The 18,748-nt window shown below is 42.5% G+C and overlaps 1 pseudogene; it reads right to left on the reverse strand.

Annotated features, from left to right (window-relative positions):
* Positions 1 to 285: 285 nt before the first annotated feature.
* LOC123347859 lies at positions 286 to 1,305 on the reverse strand (annotated as a pseudogene).
* Between the last annotated feature and the right edge of the window lie 17,443 nt (positions 1,306 to 18,748).

Here is an 18,748-nt window from a genome sequence, read left to right on the forward strand (position 1 = left end):
ATATAACCACACACACATACACATACACTAAGCCAGAGGACTATTCTTGAATTCCAGTGTGTGGATCGGCATTGATAGACAGTGGTGAAATTCCGACACAGATCTCAAACACTCCCTAAGATACATGAACAGATAACATTGTGAAAAATGTAACACAGATACACAGAGGGTTGATCAATTTATTTTTAAATCACTCTTATAATGTCATACTCCAGTGCTGGGAGTGGTATACACATTTAGAGAGAGAGATGAGTACAAATGGGAAGTGCTAGTTTAGCTACTGAGCTAGATTAGATAGATAGATAGATAGATAGATAGATAGATTATGAGTGTTACAGTACTGGTTTTACCATAATCCAAAGGATTATTTACCTCAATGTTCAAAGAGAAGGTTCTTTTTAGAAACACTGAACTGATGGTTCTTCCTAAAGCTTCTTTCACATCCTTGTTCCTCACGCTGTAGATGAGGGGATTCAACATAGAGATGACCAGGGTATAAAACATAGACACCACTTTGCTTTGAGCTGGAGATGCTAGTGAACTGGGCTGGGCATACATGAAGGTAAGAGTCCCATAAAATAAAGTCACGGACATCATGTGGGCGGTGCAGGTGGAGAAGGCTCTGCGTCTGCCCTCAGAAGAGCGAATCCTGAGGCTGGTGGAGATGATGTAGGCATAGGAGATGAGAATGACCATGGAGGTGCTCACGAGTATGAAGCTGGATAAAGTGAACAACACCAGTACATTGATGTTCAATGTCACAGAAGAAGTGATCTATCTCATTGGACCCACAGAAACACAGTGTAAAGGTGAAGATTGTTTGCACCATGGAGTTTACACTGCCACAAACATAGGAACCGACCAGTAGTTGAACGCACACCTGCTTGGACATGGCGATGGGATACAGGAGTGGGTTGCAGATGGCGGTGTATCGATCATATGCCATGGCTGCCAGGATGAATGTCTCAGTCATGACAAAGACCCCACCAAAGAAGAATTGGGTGGCACATCCAATGAAGGAAATGGTTTTGCACCTGCTAGGAAGCTCACCATGGCTTTGGGGGCGAGGCTGGAGGAGTAGCAGAGGTCTAAGAGTGAGAGTTTCATGAGGAAGAAGTACATGGGGGTGTGCAGGTGAGAGTTGGTCCTAATGAGGAAGACCATGATGGTATTTACCAGCACGGTTGTCATGTAAATTGCCAGAAATACCACAAATGGGCCCACCTTGAGCCCCAGACCACTTCCAAACCCCAGCAGGATGAATTCCGTCAGTGCTGTGTGGTTTCTCTCTTTCATTGTCTTCATTTCCTTGGGAATGAGATAAGCATTAAAAAAATCCCAAAATGCTAAGGAGACTGCATCAGGCTACAGGACCCACTTATAGCTCACATTCATTGAAAATGAAGGCACATCTCCCGTTGGCTTTGATAAAAAGTTGACTGAATCCTTAGAAATGTCATTAATTTTTTCATAATAAATCTCCAGAATTTCTGTTAGAAATTTTGACTTTACTACAATAGAGCACATATTTATTAACTTTCCCATAGAACAGTTATTTACAAGAGGGGAATTTTCCCATAGAGGTCAATATTCTGCTACTCTTATCTTGATCTTACTCACTGAGATCAAAGGGACTCCCTGTGGAGTGATGGAATACTCGACATGAGCTAATGTGATGAAATGTGGCCCTCAGTCCACACAGTCCTTTATTTTAAGACTAGAAGGGAGCAAGATGAGGATTTAGTATTCATCAAGCCCAAGAGTTTGTGACTGAATTAGAGCATAACTCCGTCTCTCTCAAAGTTAGGAAATGCCAGGATTAAAGTTGCCTGCGCAACTTTCATTCACTGCCCTGTACGTACATTATGATTAGACTCGGACAGATTAGATTTTTTGAGGTACTTGACAGCAAATACATGTATTGATGAAAAATCATTTCCATCAATAATCATTGAAATTTAAAGATAGGCAAAGTCAGAAAAACATTGCTTGAGAACCTACTAGAATTTAATTTAAGGATCATTATTTTGTACATGTTGACATGTGACGCAATTTCTGTTGTAGTGGTTATAAAGCTTTAAGTTTTTATATCTAAGTGTGTACTGTCATTAAATAATTAGCATCTACCCCCCTTTCTTTGAGCCCCCCTTAATTACCTGATCACACATTATTATTTCCACAGTACCCCGTCTCATGCAGTGCACAGGATAAATGGGATTCACCTATTGAAGAAAAAGGAGTACTTGTAGCACCTTAGAGACTAACAAATTTATTTGAGAATAAGCTTTCGTGGGCTACAGCCCACTTCATTGGATGCATAAAATGGAACACGACTTAGGATGTTAGGGAGATTCCCAAACCTGAGCTGGCTTTTGTAGGTGACAAATCTGAGGAACTGTCACAGATTGAAGTGTCACTAGAGGAGGATTTGGAATTAATTGATAAACTCGACATTAACAAGTCACTGGGACCAGATGGCATTCACCCAAGAGTTCTGAAAGAACTCAAATGTGAAGTTGCGGAACTATTAACTAAGGTTTGTAACCTGTCCTTTAAATCGGCTTCGGTACCCAATGACTGGAAGTTAGCTAATGTAATGCCAATATTTAAAAAGGGCTCTAGAGGTGATCCCGGCAATTACAGATTGGTAAATCTAACGTCAGTACCAGGCAAATTAGTCAAAATAATAGTTAAGAATAAAATTGTCAGACACATAGAAAAACATAAACTGTTGAGCAATAGTCAACATGGTTTCTGTAAAGGGAAATCGTGTCTTACTAATTTATTACAGTTCTTTGAAGGGGTCATCAAACATGTAGACAAGGGGGATCCAGTGGACATAGTGTACTTAGATTTCCAGAAAGCCTTTGACAAGGTCCCTCACCAAAGGCTTGTATGTAAATTAAGCTGTCATGGGATAAAAAGGAAGGTCCTTTCATGGATTGAGAACTGGTTAAAAGACAGGGAACAAAGGGTAGGAATTAATGGTAAATTCTCAGAATGGAGAGGGGTAACTAGTGGTGTTCCCCAAGGGTCAGTCCTAGGACCAATCCTATTCAATTTATTCATAAATGATCTGGAGAAAGGGGTAAACAGTGAGGTGACAAAGTTTGCAGATGATACTAAACTACTCAAGATAGTTAAGATCAAAGCAGATTGTGAAGAACTTCGAAAAGATCTCACAAAACTAAGTGATTGGGCAACAAAATGGCAAATGAAATTTAATGTGGATAAATGTAAAGTAATGCACATTGGAAAAAATAACTCCAACTATGCATACAATATGATGGGGGCTGATTTAGCTACAATGAGTCAGGAAAAAGATCTTGGAGTCATCGTGGATAGTTGTCTGAAGATGTCCACGCAGTGTGCAGAGGCGGTCAAAAAAGCAAACAGGATGTTAGGAATCATTAAAAAGGGGATAGAGAATAAGACTGAGAATATATTATTGCCCTTATATAAATGCATGGTACGCCCACATCTCGAATACCGTGTACAGATGTGGTCTCCTCGCCTCAAAAAAGATATTCTAGCACTAGAAAAGGTTCAGAAAAGAGCAACTAAAATGATTAGGGGTTTGGAGAGGGTCCCATATGAGGAAAGATTAAAGAGGCTAGGACTCTTCAGCTTGGAAAAGAGGAGACTAAGGCAGGGATATGATAGAGGTATATAAAATCATGAGTGGTGTGGAAAAAGTGGATAAGGAAAAGTTATTTACTTATTCCCATAATACAAGAACTAGGGATCACCAAATGAAATGAATAGGCAGCAGGTTTAAAACAAATAAAAGGAAGTTCTTCTTCACGCAGCGCACAGTCAACTTGGTCTGACCCGGTACGGCCGTTCTTATTTTCTTATGTTCTTATGTTCTAACATACAGCAAGGAGATATATATATACACATACAGAGAACATGAAAAGGTGGGAGTCGCCCTACCCACTCTAACAGGCTAATTAATTAAGATGAGCTATAATCAGCACGAGAAAATAAAACTTTTGAAGTGATAATCAAGATAGCCTGTATCAGACATTTTGAAAACACGTTGTGAGTATACTTAACATGAGGAAATAGATTCACAGTGTGTAATGGCTCAGACATTCCCAGTCTCCATTCAAACCTGACCTGATGGTGTCTAATTTGCATATTAATTCAAGTTCAGCAGTGTTTCATCAGAGTCTGTTTTTGAAACTTTTCCATTGCAATATTGCCACCTTTAAGTCTGTTACTGAGTGACTCGAGAGGTTGAAGTGTTCTTCTACTGGTTTTTGAATGTTATGATTCCTGATGTCAGATTTGTGTCCATTTATTCTTTTACCTAGAGACTGTCCAGTTTGGCCAATGTACATGGCAGAGGGGCATTGCTGGCACATGATGGCATATATCATATACCAAAGTGCTAAGGAAAATGTAACAGGCTATAGGCCTCACTCACATTCATTGAAAATGAAGGCACATCTCCCATTGGCTTTGATGAAAGTTGACTGAATCCTTAGAAATGTCATTAAATTTCTTCTTAATAAATCTCCAGAAGTTCTGTTAGAAATTTTGACTTTACTACAATAGAGCACATATTTATTAACTTTCCCACAGAACAATTATTTACAAGAGGGGAATTTTCCCATAGAGAGCAAGATTCTGCTACTCTCATACTATCATATACCAATGTGATATATGCCATCATGTGCCAACAATGCCCCTCTGCCATGTACATTTGCCAAACCGGACAGTCTGTATATAAAAGAATAAATGGACACAAATCTGACATCAGGAATCATAATATTCAAAAACCAGTAGGAGAACACTTCAACCTCTCGGGTCTCTCAGTAACAGATTTAAAGGTGGCAATATTGCAACAGAAAAGCTTCAAAAACAGACTCCAAGGAGAAACTGCTGAACTTGAATTAATATGCAAATTAGACACCGTCAAAGCAGATTTGACTGGAGACTGGGAATGGCTGAGCCACTACACACATTGAATCTATTTCCCCCATGTTAAGTATCCTCACACCTTGTTATCAAAGTGTCTGAAATGGGCTATCTTGATTATCACTTCAAAAGTTTTTTTTTCTCCTGCTGATTATAGCTCATCTTAATTAATTAGCTTCTTATAGTGGGTAGGATAACCCCCACCTTTTCATGTTCTCTCTATGTATATATATCTCTTTGCTATATATTCCATTCTATGCATCAGATGAAGTGGGCTGTAGCCCACAAAAGATTATGCTCAAATAAATTTGTTAGTCTCTAAGGTACCACAAGTACTCCTGTTCTTTTTGCGGATACAGACTATCACGGCTGCTACTCTGAAACCTACTGAACAGCTATTCAATATTTTGTTTTGTCTTCATTGTTCAGTGGGTTACCCCAAGACTTACTTATTTCACACTATTCAAACCTTGCTCTGGAGAGAGAATTAATTCCCCCAGGGGCTTTCCTATAATGCTCATCACTATAGTATCTGAGTGCTTCACAAACAGCATGTATCATGCAACCTCATATTGCTACTGGTCAGTGGGAAACCAATTTAATGCTGGAAAATCAGTTACGGGGTTGGTCATCATGCAGGTATGCAAGGTGCAAAATAATGTCTTGCTGTTCTGGGTAGAAAACCTGGGCAATGTGCAGGAAACAATAGATGAATTCAATGACTTCCCTAACAATGCTGAGTCCTTACTGTGTGCCATTTTCCCCAGCTAGACTTTCAGTACATAAACCACAAGGGTTACTACTCCATAGTAGAAAGGCCTTGGCGAACCCTAGTGGGTGATTTACTAACATGTTCTCCCCACATTGTCCAACTGACTTTAACAGGGTTTCTGTGCCAGCTCTGCCTCTCTCTTGGTGGCTCAGCCCATCCTTTCCTTCTCTGGAAGCCGTACAACAACAACCTGGAAAGAAGCAATGAGAGGTTTAGCGATCACCTGGGCAGGTTCAGGATGACTAGGGAGTGGACTTTGAAGGGCCGCTGATGCATGCTGTGCAGTGCATAATACTTGTGAGACCAATGGTGAGACCCAACTACTAGGCTGGATGAGTGAGGTGGATAGACTAGAGCTGTAAACGTGTTTCTTGTCATAGGCCTACAGTTGCAGTAACATGCCAACTCTGTTCAATGGCAAGAGAAGAGAGGGTAAAAGTTAATAATGTACAGTTTGGAGCAGAAGAGAAATGGTTAATTGAAAAACAGTCCCATTAAAATCATAGAATCATAGACGATTAAGGTTGGAAGAGATCTCAGGAGGCCATGTAGTCCAAGTCCTTGCTCGAAGCAGGACCAACCCAACTAAATCTGCCCAGCCAGGGCTTTATCAATCTGGGCCTTAAAAGCCTCTAAGGATGGAGATTCCACCACCTCGCCAGTTAACTGTAGCCGGGTGGTCACCTGCTCCTGCCTGGAAGGGCTTAAAACAGCCATGGGAGAGGGCTGGGGCAGGGGGAAAAGCTGAGCTGATTGGGAAAGAGCCTCAGCTGTGGCCACGCCCGAAGCAAACCAAGCTGGCCCTATAAAGGCCAGGGAAGCCAGGAGCAGAGAGACTCTATCTCTAGCTTTGAGAGGCAGGGACCTGACTGCAGGGAGCTAGAGGAGGTGCCTGGAGTGGACCAGGGCTGGGGGATGGCCAAGAGAGCCGGGAGCTCCAGCCTGGAAACCCCCAGGCTACGGTCTAGTATAAGGCCAAATAGGTACTGGGGTTGCAGGGGACAGCCCAAAGCTAGTCAGAGGAGGTAGCAGGTCCAAACCCAACCTTGACAGTGATGAGTGGCATACACTGCAGTCTGCCCCAGGGAGCAGGAGCTGGTTCGTTGACTGGCAGTAGCCTATGACCTAGGCAATGTGGGTATAGGGGGTGGGTGTTCCCCGGGGAGGGGAGATCCCGCGACTGAGGGGTGTATTGCCTGGGGGCAGCACCCTAGATAACAGGTGACTGGCATCCAGGGAGAGACCCAGGAGCCAAGCAGCAGCAGGACACTGGCCTGCAGAGGGCGCTCCAATAGCTGGAGAACTAATTCCCAGATGATACCAGCAGGAGGCACTGCAGGGGTGAGTCCCGCCTTGTTACAGTAACCCATTCAAGTGCTTTCAATTACATCACATGAAGGCAGACAACTAAATCTTGACCCATTTCATAAGTGCTTGTACACAAATACTAGAAGTCAAAATACTAAGATGGGTGATCTTGAGGGACTGATATTAAAGGAGGATATTGAACTAATAAGCATCACAGAAACTTGGTGGAATGATGATAATCAATGGGATATGGTAATAATAGGCACAGAATATATAGGAACGACAGAATAGATCATGCTGTTGGGGGAGAGGAACTATTGTGAAAGAAGGCAGAAATTCAAATATAGCTGGGAGTGGACAACAAAGAAGATGGATCATTCAATAATTGCTCTGTTCTGTTCATTTCCTCTGATGATCTGGCACTGGCCACTGTCTGAAGACAGGACTTTGGGCTACAGGAACCATTGGTCTGACCCAGTATGGCCATTTCTGTATTTTTATAGAAATGAAAGTCACAGTTGGAAAGAAATTTGCCAACAAGACAATCCAACCCATAATCTTCTCTGGACATTTAAAGCTGGACAGAAAAGGTGTTCTCCCCACCTCCTAGAAAATGGTGAATGTTCATTGAACAATAGAGCCAATTTTTTCAGCTTAAGACTACCAAAAAATGAAATGTATTTTTTTAAACTTCAAATTTTCCATGAAAAATATTTTTTTTATTGCCCCCAATTTTCAGAGAATATGAGATCATGCTGAACGGAAACAAGGAAGACCAATGGTCAAACCTAACAGCTAATTCTCAAAGTTAAATTAATCCATTCTGGGACTAGAGAAACCATATTATGTGCCAGGTTTCAGAGTCGTAGCCGTGTTAGTCTGTATCAGCAAAAATAATGAGGAGTCCTTGTGTCACCTTAGAGACTAACAAAGTTATTTGGTCATAAGCTTTTGTGGGATAAAACCCACTTCATCAGATGCAAGGAGTGAAAAATACAGTAAGAAGAATACATATTATAGCACATGAAAAGATGGTAGTTGCCTTACCAAGTTGGGGGTCAGTGCTAACGAACCAATTCAATTAAGGTGGAAGTGGCATATTCTCAACTGTTGACAAGAAGGGTTGCATACCAAGGGAAAATTTCTTTTGTAGTGCTAATGAGGCCAATGCAATCAAGGTGACCCATTTCCAGCAGTTGACAAGAAAGTGTGAGTATTGGCAGAGGGAAAATCACTTTTTGTAGTGACCCATCCACGCCCAGTCTTTATTCAGGCCTAATTTGATGATGTCCAGTTTGCAAATTAATTCCAGTTCTGAAGTTTTTGTTGTTGAAGAATTGCCACTTTTAAGTCTGCTATTGAGTATCCAAGGAGATTGAAGTGTTCTCCGGCTGGTTTTTGAATGTTACAATTCTTGAAGTCTGATTTGTGTCCATTTACTCTTTTGCGTAGAGAATGTCCAGTTTGGGCAATGTACATGGCAGATGGGCATTGCTGGCACATGATGGCATATATCACATTGGTAGATGTGCAGGTGAATGAGACCCCAATGGTTTGGCTGATGTGGTTAGGTTCTATAATGGTGTCCCTTGAATAGATATTCGGACAGAGTTGGAAACGGGGTGTGTTTCAGGGATTGGTTCCTGGGTTAGTGTTTTTGTTGTGTGGTGTGTAGTTGCAGGTGAATATTTGCTTCAGGTTTGGGGGCTGTCTTTAAGCAAGGACTGGCCTGTCTTCCAAAGTCTGTGAGAGTGACGGATCATCCTTCAGAATAGGTAGTAGTTCCTTCATGATGCACTGGAGAGGTTTTAGTTAGGGGCTGTAGTGACGGCTAGTAGTGTTCTGTTACTTTCTTTGGTGGGCCTGTCCTGTAGTAGGTGACTTCTGGGTACTCTTCTGGCTCTTTCAATCTGTTTCTTCATACTATGTGCATTAGAATACCAATTAATCTAATTGGACAAACACCCTCAGAGAATGTCTCAGGGTCAGGCTGCAGACTGAGTGTTTGATTCTTCTCCGATGGGTGTAAACCACTCTCCAACCCTCCTGATTTTAATACACGTCTGAATGTAACCCTGTTGAATGCAAAGCCCAGTGACTCTGGGGGAATGCTTAGTTTGGATTTGTCCTTGTGCTCCTGGTTGGACCCATGGGAGGGAGGGGAAAGCAAAGACAATGGACTTTAAGAAGCCTTGTTAGGGATGAGTCACTGCACTATGCTACTACACCTTTGTCTGCAGAAGTCACAGTACTGGATGAAAGAGCATTTCTTCTTCCCCGGCAGCCAGCCACCAATGGGACTGACAGAACCCAGAGACATCAGCAACAGCTAACAATTGCCACTGTCCAGAGGATCATCACTCAGGAGACAAGTCAGCTAGTGAAAGAAACAGCAGGGCTGAAACCATCATCATTGATGGCAAATAACAGTCGGAAACACTGTAAGAATCAAAAAGTTAAAGACCTTCCTACATGTAAACCCTTTCTTTCATTTAGTTCTTAAATCTTTACCAGTGGGATTAAATATTGGAGCAATTTGCTGAAGGGTGTGGTGGATTCTCTGGCAATTTTTTAAAATCAAGATCAGATGTTTTTCTAAAAGATCTGCTCTAGGAATTATTTTGGGGCAGTCATTTGACTTGTGTTCTAGAGGAGATCAGGCTAGATGGTCACAGAATGCCCTTGGAACCTGTGAATCTAAGAAATTAAATAACCCTCCTCTGTAACAAAACCACAGAGATTCATAGATTTCAAGGCCAGCATGGACCATTTGATCTTCTAACCTGACCAGCCAGAGAATTTCACCCCGTTATCCCTGTTCTTTTCCCGATAACTTGTGTTTTATTAAAGCATCTTCCAGAAAGGCACTCTGTCTTTATTTAGACAGACTCCACCATTTCCCTTGGCATTTCGTCCCAACGGTTAAGCACTCTCACTGTCAAAAGTGTGTGCCTGATTTTCAATTTGAATTTTTCTGGTTTCTCTTCAAGATACTGACTCTTGTTATGCCTTCTTCTGCAAAAATAAAGATGCCTTTCATATCCAGAATATTCTCTCTCTGTGCTTATACTCTGTGATCATATCTCCCCGCCTCCACCCCAACACACAATCTTCGTTTTCATAACATAAACAGATTGTGTTCTTAACAACTGGTACACTGAGGCACTCTTTACCACTTCTGACATGATTTCTGTGGCTTTTCTCTGCCATGTCTCCAGCTTTTTGACATGAGTTGAGGGTAACTGTGGGGTCACGAACTATCAGTGTGATTTTGTCACCAGAAAGCCTAACAACCTCTGCTACCAGGGGTTTACAGACGTGATCCAATCATCTCTAAAACTTCTCTCAAATAAACTAAATAAACAGGTGTCACTTATTATTTCACAATGAAACCTGAAATCAATCTTTTATCTCTTCTCTGCACCATTTTCATTTTTTTAATATATCTTTTTTGAAGTATGCACGAGATGCAGATATTAGTGGTCTACTGTGTCCACTGGATTCCCCTTGTCTAAATGTTTGTTGACCCCTTCAAAGAACTCTAATAGATTAGTAAGACACGATTTCCTTTTACAGAAACCATGTTGACTATTGCTCAACAGATTATGTTTTTCTATGTGTCTGACAATTTTATTCTTAACTATTGTTTCGACTAATTTGCCCAGTACTGACGTTAGACTTACCGGTCTGTAATTGCTGGGATCACCTCTAGAGCCCATTGTAAATATTGGTGTTACATTAGCTAACTTCCAGTCATAGGGTACCTAAGCTGACTTAAAGGACAAGTTACAAATCTTAGTTAATAGTTCTGCAACTTCACATTTGAGTTCTTTCAGAACTCTTGGGTGAATGCCATCTGGTCCTGGTGACTTGTTAATGTTGAGTTTATCAATTAATTCCAAATCCTCCTCTAGTGACACTTCAGTCTGTGACAGTTCCTCAGATTTGTCACCTACAAAAGCCAGCTCAGGTTTGGGAATCTCCCTAACATGCTCAGCCGTGAAGACTGAAGCAAGGAATCCATTTAGTCTCTCCGCAATGATTTTATCATCTTTAAGCGCTCCTTTTGTATCTCGATCATCAAGGGGCCGCGCTGGTTGTTTAGCAGGCTTCCTGCTTCTGATGTACTTAAAAAACATTTTGTTATTACCTTTGGAGTTTTTGACTAGCCGTTCTTCAAACTCCTCTTTGGCTTTTCTTATTATACTCTTGCACTTAATTTGACAGTATTTATGCTCCTTTCTATTTGCCTCACTAGGATTTGACTTCCACTTTTTAAAGGAAGTCTTTTTATCTCTCACTGCTTCTTTTACATGGTTGTTAAGCCACGGTGGCTCTTTTTTAGTTCTTTTACTGTGTTTTTAAATTTGGGGTATACATTGAAGTTGGGCCTCTATTATGGTGTCTTTAAAAAGCACCCATGCAGCCTGCAGGGATTTCACTTTAGTCACTGTACCTTTTAACTTCTGTTTAACTAACCCCCTCATTTTTGCATAGTCCCCCCTTTTGAAATTAAATGACACAGTGTTGGGCTGTTGAGATGTTCTTCCCACCACAGGGATGTTGAATACTATTGTATTATGGTCACTATTTCCAAGCTGTCCTGCTATAGTTACCTCTTGGACCAGCTCCTGTGCTCCACTCAGGATTAAATCTAGAGTTGCCTCTCCCCTTGTGGGTTCCCATACCAGCTGCTCCATGAAGCAGTCATTTAAAGTATTGAGAAATTTTATCTCTGCATTTCGTCCTGAAGTGAAATGTTCCCAGTCAATATGGGGATAATTGAAATCCCCCACTATTATTGGGTTCTTAATTTTGATAGCCTCTCTAATTTCTCTTAGCATTTCATCATCACTATTACTGTCCTGGTCAGATGGTCGATAATAGATCCCTAATGTTATATTTTTATTAGAGCATGAAATTTCTATCCATAGTGATTCTATGGAACATGTGGATTCGCTTTAGATTTTTACTTCATTTGAATCTACATTTTCTTTCACATATAGTGCCACTCCCCCCCCCCACTCCCCCGCACGACCTGTTCTGTCCGTCTGATATATTTTGTACCCCGGAATGATTGTGTCCCATTGATTGCTCTCAGTCCACCAGGTTTCTGTGATGCCTATTATATCAATATCCTCCTTTATCACAAGGCACTCTAGTTCACCCATCTTATTATTTAGATTTCTAGCATTTGTGTACAAGCACTTTAAAAACTTGTCCCTGTTTATTTGTCTGCCCTTTTCTGATGTGTCAGATTCTTTTTTATGTGACTGTTTATCATCTGATCTGGCCCTTACATTATCCTCTTCCATCCTCTGCTCCTGACTATAACCTGGAGATTCTCTATTATTAGACTCTCCCCTAAGAGAAGTCTGTGTCCGATCCACATGCTCCTCTGCAGCAGTGGGCTTTTCCCCATCTCCTAGTTTAAAAACTGCTCTACAACCTTTTTAATGTTTAGTGCCAGCAGTCGGGTTCCACTTTGGTTTAGGTGAAGCCCATCTCTCCTGTATAGGCTCCCCCCATCCCAAAAGTTTCCCCAGTTCCTAATGAAAATAAACCCCTTCTCTCTACACCATCGTCTCATCCACACATTGAGACTCTGAAGGTCTGCCTGCCTACCTGGCCCTGCCCATGGAACTGGGAGCATTTCTGAGAATGCCACCATAGAGGGCCTGGATTTCAGTCTCTTCCCTAGCAACCTAAATTTGGCTTCCAGGACATCTCTCCTACCCTTCCCTATGTCACTGTACCACCACCACCGGCTCCTCCCCAGCACTATACATAAGTGTGTCTAGATGCCTTGAGATATCCGCAACCTTCGCACCAGGCAGGCAAGTCACCATACGGTTCTCCCGGTCATCACAAACCCAGCTATCTACATTTCTAATGATAGAATCTCCCATTACTAACACCTGCCTTTTCCTAGAAACTGGAGTTCCCTCCCCCGGAAAGGTAACCTCAGTGCGAGAGGCAACCCCAACACCATCTGCAAGGAGGGTCCCAACTATGGGAAGGTTTCCCTCTGCTCCCATTGACTGCTCTGCTTCCCTGGGCCTTTCATCCTCCTCAACAGCGCAGGGGCTGTCTGACCAGAGGTGGGACAATTCTACAGTGTCCCGGAAAGCCTCATCAATATACCTCTCTGCCTCTTTTAGTTCCTCCAGTTCCACCACCCTGGCCTCCAAAGTCCGTACGTGGTCTGAGGGCCAGGAGCTCCTTGCACCGACTGCACACATACGCCACCCGCCCACAGGGCAGGTAATCATACATGCTACACTCTGTGCAATAAACTGGATAGGCCCCACTCTGCAGCTGGGCTTCTGCCTGCATTGTCTCCTAGTTAATGAAAGGGTTATTTTAAGCAAGAAGTTTTTAATGTAGTTTGGTTTATACATTTTAAGGGGACTAAAGGGGCACAGATAGAACCGAAAAGGGACCCCCGCTCCCTTTCTGCTCCCCTGCCAAACTCCCTTGCAAAACTCCCTCTTAGCAGCCCCTGATCACTTGTGCTCGGCTTTATAAAGCCCTGGCCTGTGTGAATGCCCCACCCACTGATTAAGGCTCAGCCAATTACCAGAGGCTTCTAGCTTTCAAACCTTCCTTTGACGCTCACAGCCTCCAACTGCCAGCCACAGTACATGGTCCTTCAAACAACCAACTAACAAACAGACTGACAAACACAAGCTCAGCACACAGCAAGTAACCCACAAACACAAACAAACACACACTACAGACAGTCACTTACCCCACTGATGATGTACTTGCTCCTCCTTCACCTGGAGAACTCCCTTGCGAAACTCGCTGTTTGCAAAGCTCCCTGGTCACTTGTGCGTGGCTTTATAAAGCCCTGGCCTTCAAAAGACGTACTGATGTGAGTTTCTGAGCAGGAGTGTTCCTTGAGTGCATACTTGCTTGGAACTGATCCACCATCAGTTGCTGAGAAGAAGCAAAAACCCTGGTATTAATCACCACTGTGTTGTCTTTAAAGCATGGTGGGTGTTTTTCCCATTTTTTAATTAATGGGTCTAAACTCTTTAAGAAGGGGAGGCATTTCAGAAGAAGCTTTACACAGAACAATTGTCTTTAAGGGAAATAATATAAAATTAATAGGAGCAGGAAACATATAGCTCAACCAGAAGTGGTAAGCTGGCTTCAGGCATAAGTGCATAGAATTCTCGAGCCTGTGTTATGCAGGAGGTCAGACATGATGATGTAATGGTAGAACTGGTTGGAAACTTTTCATTTAAACTATTTTTTTTTGGTGGAAAACTGGGTTTTTAAGAACATGAAACATTCTGCAGATGTGTCTGTTTCCCTCAAAGAAAAAGATTTTTTGTCACAAAACTGAAAACGGATTTTATTTTTCATTTAGTGGTCTTTGATATTTTGATTAAAAGCCAATAAAATTTCAAAAAAAATTACAAAAATGAAAAAAAATCCTTTTCATTGAAATGTTCCATGAAAAAAATATGTAATCCCCATTTGGTAAAGAGAGCTACACAATGGTCACTCCTGGCCTTATAATTTAAGAATTGCTATGTTGGGGAAAGGTTTCAGAGTGGTTTCCTTGTTAGTCTGTATCAGCTAAAAGAACGAGGAGTACTTGTGACCACAAGTACTCTTCGTTCTTTATGTTGGGGAAACGGCAATTGTGGTAAGATTGTTCAGGCATTCTGCTGAATTTTCTGAATAGCTCCATGATGCTGGCTATGGTGATGCTGCCTAGGGCGGCCAACAGAACCTTACCGATGTATTTTTGGTGATTCAGTGATCAGGGCTTCTGTATCCATGCTGGGGTCATAGATAGGACCCGTATCCTCAATCTGTGTCACCCTAGCCTCTGGGTATATACCCCTGAAGGACTGCTTGCCCTGGTCTGGCAGACTGCTGACATACTGAAACTAAAGTTGGCTGTTGGAAAAAGTCAATGGTACTCAGATTTTTAGAAGTACAGAACTTTTCAACAGGCTATTTTGACAGTTCTGTCCCTGCCTCTGCCATTAGTCTGGCTTGTGTCCTCAGGCAATTCTCTTCTCCTTTTGTGTCTCTATGCCATCTTCTGTCTCTTGTTTATTCAGATTGGGGCATGGACTATCTTCTACCCTGTGTCTTGCCCAACAGCTAAAATATTGGAACCCCAAACTCAGGGGATGCTTGTAGGTATTACTCTTAACGCTAATAATAGTAAATGCTGAGACAAATGTGGGGATTTTACTAACAATTTCATCATTCCTATGCACAGTTCTGTTTCCCTCTCTGTTCTGTACTATTTTACACTTAGGTCTGGCCTACACTACAGGCCTATATCGATATAACTATGTCTCTTGGAGGGGGTAAAAAATCCAGTTACATTGACCTAACGCAGCATGTAGACAGCAATATGTGGATAGGAGAGCTTCTCCAGCCAACATAGCTACCGCCTCTCAGGGAGGTGGATTAACTACGCTCCTTCCCATCACCACAGAGCATCTTCATTAAAGTGCTACAGTGGCACAGCTGCATCAGTGAATCATTTGAAGTATACACAAGTCGTAAGTCTAAAGGGAAAGGATGAGATGTTGGACTCACAGAGATGTCTGGTTGGAGACCGTGTCACTGACAAATTGAATAAACCTACATATGTAAATGAAGGTTCTGAAAGAGGCAATGGAAACACCTAGCACAGCAAAAGCCCTGAGCTGGGGAACAAAGGAGAAAGGTGTCTGACGATGGCTGTGATAAGAACTGGGCTTATGGAGACTCAGGAGCTGTCACCTAGGACTGATAGAGAAAGAAATGGGGCAGAGCCAAGATGGATTCTCCAGCAGCTTGGTTTGGGTGAAGCCCTGGCGTTGGTCTGTCTGAACTCTGAACCACCAAGGGACTGTTTAAAAGCAGATTTATGACAGAATCACTGAGACAGGCCCAACTGAATGGTTATTTGTCCTATTAATGCCCTAGGATTCCCACAAATAAACCATGGTAGAAGCAGGAAGATGTCCATTAGATGCTGTGGCTGATCTTCTGTTGAGCTGTTATCACATCTCTTCTTCGGCAGGTCCAAGAGCTTTTGACTACAGTGAGAGCAAATGGTGTTCAGAGCCACTGAGGATGAGAAGAGTAGTTCACACTTGTCCTATGCCTCCTGTGTCTGAAATAGTCATGTATGTAGCTGTGAAAATAACTGACTTTGCTAGGCACTGGCTGAATTGAAAATCTGAAATAAAGTGTTTTAGATGATGATGATGATGATGATGATGATGATGATGATGATGATGATGATTCAGTGAACCAAACAAGTTGAAAAAATTATTTTGGGTTGAACAAAAATTTTAGCCAGATTCCCCAAACATAATATTTTGCTTTTCTCATTTTGGAGTTTTTACCCATTTTTCAGAAAATAAAATTGCTGTAAAATTCTAAATGAAAAAGCATTTTTTGAATCAAACAATTTTTTTTGTTTGTTTTTTTAACAAATGTTGAAAGGAAAAGTTTTTATTTTAAAACAAATCTGTTTTTTTTTCTCTTCAACTGACCAAAAATTGGAAAAAACAACTCAAATTTGCCAAAGATTATGGTCAAACTAAATCTGAATTTTTCATCCACAAAATGTTTTGTCACTGACTGCAACACTGTGATTTGGAAAATCGTAACTTACCTCCTTTGGCCAATATTATGGAGATTAGTCACTGGAGCCAGACAGTAAAGTGCAATATAACCACAACCACACACACACATATTAATCCAAGTGTTTATTCTTGGGTTAGATCAGCATTGATAGACCAGTTGTGAAATTACGACACAGATCTCAAACACTCCCCAAGGTTCAGGGATTTTTGAATCCCTATTTGCAGACTGTCTGTTACAGCTTTCCCCCTATTCCATTTTGTTTCTTACAGCTGTCCCCTTACTCCATTTTCTTTTTGTTCTCCTCCTGTGGCCGCCCCTCCCTGGCTGTTAAGTTGTTTACCAGGGCCACTGCCCTTCTCAAAGGGAGGGCCCCTTAAGTCTTTACCAAGATCCATTGCCCTTCTCAAAGGGATGGCCACTTGTGCTGCATTCTAAGTGGGACCACTGCACTGTTCAAAGGGTTGGTCCTGTTATCACCTTGTTAAACCTGGGCTTTGTGTAGGGTAGACAATGTCCACAGCTGCAAGACCTAACGTGTTTTTGAGATCCTGGGCATGAGTCTTAGGCCTCATGTGCTTTTGAGTCCTGAGGTGTGAACTCACACCTATTGTCCAGTACTCTGCCCAGGCACGTCTCTGTGCTCACCTGCAGTTTTTCCCTGTGTCTCCTCCCCTGTGACAGAGGGAGCCTATCAGGATTACTGGCGGGAAACTGCCTGAGTTTGTCTTTAAAAAACAGGCATTTTGAAACAAACATCAGAAAGGTTCCTGCATTGCTGCCTGGTCTGATCAGCCAGGGGTTCTGGGGGGTCCTTTCTCCGCTCTCATTTTATTTTTGAGCGTACCCCCATTTTTAAACCGCCCCCCCTCCCACGAAGAACGAATTGCTGCCTGAGAGACCTCCTGATTATCAAGACCGTACCGAGTCCTCCTTGCTTCTTCTGATGTTGTTGCTGCTTCTGTCTTTGCTGCTGCCTTGGGGACTGGTAAGAATCCCTCTGTGAAACTTTCTATACTTTTATTTTATTATTTTAGCTCCTGGCTCTGTTTCCCCAGCACACAGACTCAAGCTAAACCTTGGTCTGTGTCTTAAAACCTCTCTTAAACTCCGCGGCGCTTTGCTGCTAAAAAAATAAGTTTCTGCCGCCGCTAAGCTCTGCTCCAGTGGGCTTTGCTTCAGGGCTCACTGCTTTCAGCCGTATCCACTGCTGCAGCCATCATCCCTTGGCTTCCTTGGGGGCTGCCTTGGGAGCTGTGTCCTGGGCACATACCACTCTGCCCTCTGTAACTTCCCCATAGCATAAGGTGCATGATAGGTTTTGTTTTTTAGTTTAATAAGTCCTAGTTTGCTAAGATTGTAGCGCTTGTAAGTTTCACCTGCCTTGCTATAGTTTGCTGTTTTGTTGCTCTGTATAGTTGCTTGTTATAGTTTTGCTTAGAATTGTGATATTTGTCATTTTGCCTAGTCGTTGGTTAAGATAGATTTTAAAAAAGCCATTGCCTGGTTGTATTCTGTACCTGTTTTGTTACTTTGTATAAGCTGCTTGTCATTTTATATAAGTTTAATTAAGTTAGACGATAGATAAGGTTTTTTGCTGTTTGAATTCGTCTTCCCGCTGTCCCGATCTCTCCCTGAACTTTCCCGTGTCTGTTTTTCCCCCGCTCCAATCTCCCCCTCTGTGTACTTCTCCGTGTCTCCCTGTTGTAACCCTTTGCTGCTTTTTACCCCGCGTCTGCATCACCCTCCGAACTTCCCAAACCCCTTGCTGCTTCTCCTCCTATGTAACTTCCCAAACCCTTTGCCACTTCCTTCCTTTTGGGGGGGGGTGTCCGCTTGCTGCTTAAACCTCCCTCTAGCCCTTCTTTACACTTCTCTGCTGCCTCTCCCTGTATCCCCTGTGTTCGTGCTCCCGCTTCTCCGCTGCCCCTCCCCTACCGAAGATCACCATCACACTGCTCCGTTTGTCTTCACCCCGCTGCTCCGCAGCTTCCCTGAAGTGCTCTCCGCTGCTGCAACCTGTTTCTTCCCTCAGCTGTCTCCCCCATTCTCACGTGCCTTCCCATCGCTTGCACGTTCAGCGCCCTCCCCTCTTGCTGCTCCCAGACTCCCCTTAAGTGCGCTCCAGCT

Source organism: Mauremys mutica, chromosome 13 (assembly GCF_020497125.1).
Source record: "Mauremys mutica isolate MM-2020 ecotype Southern chromosome 13, ASM2049712v1, whole genome shotgun sequence".
In the NCBI taxonomy this organism is placed as follows: Eukaryota; Metazoa; Chordata; order Testudines; family Geoemydidae; genus Mauremys; species Mauremys mutica.